This window comes from Palaemon carinicauda, chromosome 21, assembly GCF_036898095.1.
Source record: "Palaemon carinicauda isolate YSFRI2023 chromosome 21, ASM3689809v2, whole genome shotgun sequence".
In the NCBI taxonomy this organism is placed as follows: domain Eukaryota; kingdom Metazoa; phylum Arthropoda; class Malacostraca; order Decapoda; family Palaemonidae; genus Palaemon; species Palaemon carinicauda.
The window spans coordinates 93650597-93660366 of NC_090745.1; the positions used below are offsets into that span (position 1 = coordinate 93650597).

The 9770-nt window shown below is 30.9% G+C and overlaps 1 protein-coding gene across 1 annotated transcript in view; it reads left to right on the plus strand.

The window, feature by feature from the left end:
• Positions 1–9770, plus strand: part of LOC137615038 (uncharacterized) — a 544093-nt gene that overhangs the window by 252967 nt on the left and 281356 nt on the right. The gene's annotated exons all lie outside the window — the stretch shown is intronic.

Consider the following 9770-nt stretch of genomic DNA (forward strand, 5'->3'; position numbering starts at 1 on the left):
GCAATATTGTTTATAGCAATGGTGATAATAATAATTATTATAACTACGGGTTTTAATATAGAAATAACAAGCATCTCCCCAAAAATGGGTTTACTGTATTGTCCCAAAAATATTAAATTTTATTGAATTTCAAACATAATTGTACATCATGCATTTTTATTTACATAAAATGGAAAAATTATACAATATTCAATTCCAGAGACCAAAAACAAAAGCAAATAAGTAAAATCGGAACAAAGATTTGAAGAGCAATCAGAAGCTAAATGTACGTGTATAGTTCTACCAAACAGAAATACAAGATTGAAGGATGGCCTGTATTAGTTTGTTGTTTAAACAAAATAGTAATTTTATATGGAAAGTGAAACAAAAGTCAGAAAAATAAATCAATAAAAATAGTAAATCAAGCCTCTTTGTACGATGGAATACTTCTGCAAGTACACCGGGAAAGGTTAACCGGATTAATAGCTGTAGTGAGGGAGGGAAGCATTGGAAAGTACTGCTGGGGAGAGGCTAGTTTCCTTTGGCTATTGGAGCTCAGGTTGCGTCGAGGGCTCCAGGGATAGGTTTTGTTTACGGGACCAATAAAAATGCTGCTGACAGGGATGAAAATGAAATGCTATCTGCGTTATGGTGATTTGGGATTTGGAGGAGCCTTTATGCCAGCGGTTTCAAAAGCCCTTCTGGGAATATTGAAAGGTTGGGCTTTGGTTTCATTCGTAAAATCTTGTAACGAGAATGAATCTGTGCTAATATTTGTTATTTAAATGCAATCTAAGTATTCCAAAGAGAATGGTTAATAAGGCTATATATCTAATGAAAGCTGTTAAATAGATTAATAAAAAAGCGGTGTATCACTAGTCAGAGTTGATCATTGTTTATGTAACTCTTGTAACATAACAAGTTGTTGGAGAGAAGGGTGAGATTAATTCTCCAGTACAAACAATTTTTTGATGAAAATTTTCCTTCATTTCTTTTTTATTCTAAATACATAGTGGCCTTTATAACTCTGCCCCTTTTAAGAAAACATTATTCAATTGAAGTTATTTTTGTACCCTCTTACAGATGGCTCAGAGGCAGAAATATGAGCTAATATAATCTTGTGGTTACAATTAACGTAATAAAATCTTTCTGCTTTATTTCTTAGGTCCATTTTCTTATCTTGAAACGTTGATTACGTTTAAGAAATTCACACAGAAGCTATTCTTGTGGATATTGCACTTAACATATGCAAAGGCTTTTTTATTTCATTTTTAGGCTCATTGTCAAAAATACCTTAAAATAAAAATCTCTTTATACAAAGAAATATCTGAAATCGTATTCATACATAACGTGGAGATGTAATAAAAAGAGCCTTTTTCTGAAATTGTTAGTAAAGTAATATGTAGAGCTAATGACATTTTAAAGATCCACATATGTGTGGGACCATCAGTAAGGTTAAACAATAACTAAGTGAAGTGATCTTTCATACATCCACAAAATTTATTGAAGAATATCTCGAAAGTGAAAGATGCGGCTACGGAATCCAAAGACAAGGACTCAGTCACGTAGCAAGAGCCGCATGGGTGAAAAACTATCGGGAAAAAGAAAAAAAAAAAAAAACATAAACCGCAAAATATGGGTCTACCAAAAAAAGGGGTAGTGGAGATCTAAGACCTGTATGGCATGGGTAGGCGATCTCTTGGAAAACGGAAAACTTTGTGTGTGTGTATGTGTGTGCATACGCGCGCGCGTTTACTTTGAAAACTTGTAATATTAAAAATTATGAATAGCCGGATTTTAGTGGCGGTGTTTTGTTAACTTCAATATTACAATGTGGAACCTTTAAATATTTTTATTTTTCAAATTCGTATTAGAAAATTCAGCTGCTTTACGAAGTTTATAAGAATTAGGGGTATAATGAGGTAACATTATAATTCTTATAGTTAGCTCGAAAAATCGGTAATTTTTTCACAGAAAAAGACAGCCAGACAGCTTTCATCTGTTATGATTTCCTTTTAGGTACCACGGCGAGAAAATATTTTTTTTATTATTTATTGATTGGTGATATCTTGAATTTACTTCAGCTCAAATAATATTTTGATTGGAAAGAAAAGTAAGGAATTTAGGGCTCTACAGTGTATACACGAATTTGGAGATTACTGTTCAAAGAGAAAATAAAACAATAGCTATGACTTTTTTTCACATTTGTGATGGAGTGATATTTTTGGTATTGTGCAAGTAATGAAACACGAAGAATCATTACTTTATAGTTTATTAAATTGGTTTCATAAGATAAAGTGCCCTTTTAATTGAGCGAAGAAAAGGTCACAGAAGAATAATATTCATGAATCGTGTTTCAAAATTGTTTGGTAACTTGATATTGTTGACAACTTTGTACAGTTGGCTTCATTATTTCCGGTACACTGACGTCTCCTTAGCTTCCTGTAAAGTGTACCGGAATCAATGAAGCCAACTGTACCTTCATTGTTTAACTGAAAGGGTAGTTTATATTTCAAATATTATATATGATATGGCTTTAATAGGTAAAATATCATCATCATCATTATTATTGTTGTTTTTATGATTAATATTATTGCTATAATTAACATTAGTTATGTTTTCCTTTTAATACTTCTAAGATTTTCATTAACAATATTCTATTAATTAAAATTTCCACAGAATCTGATCAACACTTTAAGCAGCTCTTTAGAGGATTTGTGTAAATCCAATTATTTATATATATATATATATATATATATATATATATATATATATATATATGTATATATATACATATATATATATATATATATATATATATATATATATATATATATATATATATATATATATAAGGCCACGAAGGATGAGGACTACCTCGTTGAGGCCCTTTTAATATCGGAGACAAAAATTTTATTTTTTCTTGATCTTTGTAATTCTCCACCCTAGCTGCGATAAAATTATTAAAATTATTATAATTAAAACTTAAAATCGTTACTATTAATAAAATTAATAAAATTTTCATATTTATTTTCATTGAAATTATTATTATGATTATTTTTATTAAGATTATTAGCATTATGCTGCTTGGGTGAACAGAGGTATTCTCAGTATTTAGGAACGCTCCTATTTGTACCCCCTCGCCCGGTCACACACACACACACAAACACACGAGAGAGAGAGAGAGAGAGAGAGAGAGAGAGAGAGAGAGAGAGAGAGAGAGAGAGAGAGAGAGAGCCCGTTACTATTGTTGGAATATTAATTTTCTAAATTTACCTTCCATGGGTCAATGGGATATTGAAGCGTTCTGGCAAAGGAAATAAGGTTTATCAACGCCGTAGATTTTGGAATCCAATTTATCAACACGAGTAATTAGTAAGAGTTGTTTTATTCACTATTAATTGGCTTAGGTGATGGTATGCTCTCTTAAGAGTTCTTTCATTATCGATGATGTGTTCACTAAAATTGCTAATTGTATTATTGTTATAGGTTTTTCATATTTAAACTAATCTCAATTATTTTTCGAAAGTTGTCTTCAACATTGAATTACACAGATAATCTTAAAATTTAGTTTTGATTCTTTAAACCTCATGGATTTCGTAATGCATACAACAGTTGGGGATGATGGAGAAAGATTGGAGTTGAAACTAGCTGACCTCTATAGAGTATGCTGATGATGCTGCCCTTATTAGTAGAACACCATAGGATTTCTAATGCTTGCTTAGCAGAATGTATGAAATATCTCATGACAAATGATCGGAACGTAATATGCAATGGAAGATGAAATATCGGTGGAAGGAGAAAGGATTACTGAAGTCGAATCATTTGGAGCTTAATGAAAACTTAAAAAAAAAGAAAAACAGACAATGGCAGGTTAAGTAAAATTTGGAAATCAAATCCCCTGAAATTACTTATTAAAAGTATGGCTATATATCAGTTTAGTGAGATCAGTGTTACTGCATGGACATGAGTCGTAGCATGACAATGAAACAAAGCCCTCAGAAGGTTATTGTGAGTTAAATGGCAGGACAGGATTAGAAATGAAACAATAAGAGAGATTACACGAGTGCCATTGGTGGATGAGTTTATGGTGAGGGGTAGATGGAGATGATTTGCACATGTTCTTCGCACTCCCCGAGAGAGATTAGTTCACCATACTTATCATGGGGTCCACAAGGCACTAGAAGAGTTGGAAGACCCAGGCCTACATGGCTGAGAACTATGAAGCAGGAAGTAGATAATAAATGGAGAAGTTTTCGTTTAAATGCTCAAGATAGACACGACTAGCGAAATCTTACATTCCGCTTGCGTCAATGATAATGATTCTTTCATTTTTTCTTTGAGATATACAGTATACTTGTCTTATCGCTGTGATATAATTATTCAAAATTTAAAAAGATTTTGTCGTGTATATTGTGGATCTTTGACAAGAAAACGATAACTTGTTTGCCCTCACAAAAAGATTGAGGCATGTTTTCAAACATGCGCGCGCAAGCTTCTTTAATCTTATCGAACACATGCTTTAAGAATATATAATCATAAAACACCTATGCACCTTATCATTGTGAGCATCGTTGCATATTCATTCTTTTCTTTTAGCAATAGGAAGCAGAAAAAAAAAATTGTGATAATATATTTTTCCTTTTTTGGGGGGATCCGACGTTTCTTCGCCTCGATGAGATATTTCTTGGCTGAAGGAGTGTGATGACGTGAAAGGGGTTCTTGGGGGTTGGGGGAAGGTGAGTTACCGGTAGAAGGTGGTAGATGGTAAGGCAAGGATGGAAGGGGGGAGGGAGGGGAAGAAAGAGGAAGATGAGATGAGACTAGGAAGATGGGGAGATGGATTCAGGGGGATGGGTCACAGAGGGAGAGGTAGTGACCGCCCGAAAAAGGATGTTGATTTACATGAATGTGGCGTTTCACAGGCAGAAGTTGAGACATATCCTTTGGTGCGGCTTACATTTGCTGCCGTTCTTCCTTCCTAGACCCAACTTCCCTCGTCCTCACGTGAATAAAGCTTCAATGTAATCAAGATACTGCTCCTATCTTAGCATATTTACTCCGGGCACATTGGGCCCAAGTTTAGGCTTTCGGGAGCTTTGCCTTTCTTAGGTGGAAGCTGCTGCCATATTTTTTCGCCCCAAAAATCTTTCTTTTCTTCTTCCTTTTCTTTTTTCCGACCCTTCAGCCTTTGCAACCCCATGATTGCCCCGGAATGATGATGACTCGCAAGTGGAATTAGGTGAAAAGCAGCAAAGTTTTGATAAGAATATGTTTTTTTTTTTTTTTTTTGGTTGGGTGGCTTTCTTGGACTTTCTTTTGCTCTTTGTGTAGCCCTCCTTTCTCCTTGTCTTAAAACAGCATCAGTATACATACATATATATATATATATATATATATATATATATATATATGTATATATCTATATATATATATATATATATATATATATATATATATATATATATATGCGTGCATATTTATATATGTATATTAATGTATACCATATAGATTCTGTTTAAACTGTGATTTGATTTCCCCCCCCCCTCTCTCTCTCTCTCTCTCTCTCTCTCTCTCTCTCTCTCTCTCTCTCTCTCTCTCTCTCTCTCTCTCTCTCTCTCTCTCCTGTAAATGATTTTTTTTCAGAATTGATTCCATATTACATAGTTTGATCTCTTTACTCTATTAGTTTGCTTATATTTCTCTGATTTCAGAATAGATTCAGTGCTAAATTAATCTAATATTATTCAAACATGTATAATCAGTTTGCATTTTCCCTTATTTAGATGATGCTCTCTGTAAAAAAACACTCTGTTTATATTCATGAACAGATGTACTGCTCACTTTCATCGATGTAACAATGTGGACATACACACATGTATTTGATATATATGTATATATATATATATATATATATATGTATGTATATATATATATTATATATATATATATATGTATATATAGTATATATATATATATATAAAATGTGCATAGATTGATATGCAAATTGTATTGATAATAAAAATATATACAATGTGGTATTGATAATATATATAATATATGTGTATGTTTACTTAGTGAAATTATATAAATAACGTATGTAGTGAAAGAATGATGGAGGGATCATTGGGCCCCTATATGTTTATGTAATAAATCCCACGTATCCAAAAGTACTGCAAAGGATTGTTCTAGGTTTTAGTAACTTGTGATTATGACCCTTTCAAGTTATTACCGTTGAAAGCAAATGACACAGGCCAAAGAAAGTCCATTGATAACCTGAGATTAAGGTGATCGTTATTTTTCGTGGATGGAGTTGATTATTAGAGAAAGGGGTCTCTATGGCGGGGAAGGCGAAGTCTCGTTGAATTAACGCCGACAAATTCTTTCTTTATCCGAGTCGAGATTTTAATGCCAGTTAGGTTTAAAGTTTTCGAGTGATGTGGCTTTTAACCAAGCGGATGTGTGTGTGTGTGTGTGTGTGTGTGCGCGTATGCGGATATGGGGAAATGTAGGTTTTATGACCGGCGTTTGATATCGACTTAATGGGAGACAAAGGAGATATGTTTCTGTTCTTGGGGTTTTTCTTCTGCATATATGTGATTCAATGGAAATGCAAGAACTGTTATTATTATTATTATTATTATTATATTATTATTATTATTATTATTATTATTATTATTATTATTATTATTATTATTATTGTCAAATCTGCTATTGTACTGTGTGAATTTTTTTAGTAGTTACTGTTTTCCTTATTACATATTTATGTATCTTTATTATGTAATATATTCTTAATACATATTACTCATTGTTTGCTATTTTAGAAACTATGAAATCATGTTCTATCAAAGTTTTATCATTATCAGGATTTGAGTGTCCCAAATTAGATTTAAGCTAAATCGATGAGTTTATTTCATTTGATTTATTTAATTTGATATTAAACTATCCACGATAAGGTGTGTTCAAAGTTAATTCAAAAGCGACATTTCATAATGAAGTGGGTAAATCATATGATTTGCTATTATGATACGGAATAGAAAACATCAGCTAATACATATAATTAAAGTTTGATATTAAATTCATTTATCAAGATTTTATACATGTTAACCGCTCGTTGGGAGATTTTATGTCATTTCATTTTTCTTTTTATGTCTGTACTTTCCTGTAGAAATATTACCATTTAAAGAAAATCCTTAAGTTTGAATTCTGGATTTTGAAAAGGATCAAATAGGATCTGAACGTAGGCCTTCCCATGATACTCTCTCTCTCTCTCTCTCTCTCTCTCTCTCTCTCTCTCTCTCTCTCTCACATACATACACGGCAAAATATGTTTTGTTTTTATGTGAAAATAGGTTGGCATTTAAAGAAGATGTTTATTTATATTTTTTAAATATACACTTAATTTTATCAAAAAAACTTTCGTAGAGAAGAAAATCAAGATTAATTAGCCTTTATTATAAAGTTAACTATTGATTATCTCGCTATAAATAAGTGCAATTTGTTGGAAGGATCGGTTATACTCATACCAATTTGATTAAATCAGGAAATAAATATTTTTATTTCTGAATAAATGTTTGGTTCAAGTTGAAATAAAGAACCAGAACAATGATTCTTTTCTATATCTATATATGTGTATATTTCCTAATTATTATTATTATTATTATTATTATTATTATTATTATTATTATTATTATTATTATTATAACACTGAAATAAAAATGTAAGGATCCATTGGTTTAGAAGACTATTGGTTTAAATATATTTTTATAATGCCATTAAAATTAATGCTTCAAGGAATAAATTCCGAAGAAAAGAGCATCATTACTTGAGATATAATTTTATTATTGGCGATATTCATTTCATATTTTATAGAATTTAAACCTTTAAAGCACATATTTGATTAGGAATCTCGTTCTCTGACTTGCTGACAGATGATAGAATTAGGGTTATCCTTAAATCAAGAAGAATAGTTTTTTGTTGACATGTTTGTTAAAGATGCATGGAGTAATATACAAGAACTCAGATCAGTGATAAAATATTTAGCAACCAGCCTTATATCCGTACGGCCTGGGCACTGCCAAATGTTTGTTAAGAAAATAGAAATACTTAAAATGCCGGGACATGGGCACCTTCACGAAAGGTGGTCATAGATTACATTTGATGTTGTCTTAATTATGTGTTATGGCGTGATGCGTTTATCTGGTGGATTTTTTCACCAATGTTACTCCAAGAATTGTTGAATTAATGAAACGGCTTGAGAATCTGCAATCCTGACTTTTATCATAACAAAGTCCATATTTATAGATTACTTATTGGTATTAGATATTAATCACAAAATATTTCCTGCTTATTTGTATAGTATATTGTATGGATAGCATCATTTGGAAAAATCAGTCCCCAAATGACATTCTTTCAAACTAAAGATCATCTCAGGGGTGATAAACCTAAAGCTAAGAATTTATTTCAACATTAGTTATTCTTGATTAGCTCTACCGAAAACATAGATGGAATATAACCCATTCAATGTAGACTCAGCTGGACACGTTCATTTTTTCTTAATACCATTTAAATAAAATTATGAATTTTTTGGGGTACTTACCAAACCGTCACTTAGTGGTCTCTGTAAACTGCGTTACAACGTCAATACTAATGATGATAGTGATGATTGTTATTATAATTTTGTTAGGAAAATGTTATCAGCAGATAATTAGAAACCCTATACAGAATGTGTATAATCAAAGCAGCTGAGTTTAGAGGATAAAATCAAACTGGTTGCTGTTCAAGAGGAACGAAACTTGCTTTCATTTTAGGATTGATAAATAAACTTGGGTAAAAGCTTAAAATGACCGTTTGATTGTAGATTACCTAAACATCAATGTCAATCAGAAAATTTTGAACGTAATGTTAACATAATGAAATATTGATATGATTTTTAGGTATTATTTATTTTAGCCATGGATGTGTCATTTTCTGATGATAATATATCATAAAAAGAATTTAAGGTTCTGAAGACCGAAGAAAAGCTGCTTTTGTCTGTCAAATTTTATTTTAATAAATGATGACATTTTCAGACTAGAGTTTTGCTACAATGAAATCGACGTGTTATCAAATAAAGAATTTGTGTTAACCGTGTATTTTCAATGCTTTAGCGTTGTACCTAACACAAGGTATCTTCTGCATATACACTATTTAGAATACGTGAGTTGGTTTTTTCAATCACATGTGTAGTTGATATACCGTTTCCCCTAGCGATTATTTCCTTGGACAAGAATTTAATGTTTACAATATGAGCTTATCTATGAATTTGTTTTTTCATTGTCGGATTTAATTTATTTTGAATAATAGAATTGTTATAAATTTGGTATTTCTTATAATATTTTCAAATTATTTTATAGGAATTATACGTTTCCATTAGCAATTTAGCCTACATTAAATTATGGACGCTGTTGAAATGCAAAATAATTTCAGTGGAATGAAATATGGATCACGTCAATTTTTTTCATATTGAAAATTGTACTTAAGGTCAAAAAGATTTATGAAACTAAAATCTTGAACACATTTATATATATATTTTATATATATATATACATATATATATATATATATATATATATATATATATATATATATATATATATATATATATACATATATATATATATATATATGTATATATACATATATATATATATATATATATATATATATATATATATATATATATGTATATATATATATAAAAACATACTAATCTCGTAGGGAAGTAAACAACCGATTAAATGTTTTATTTA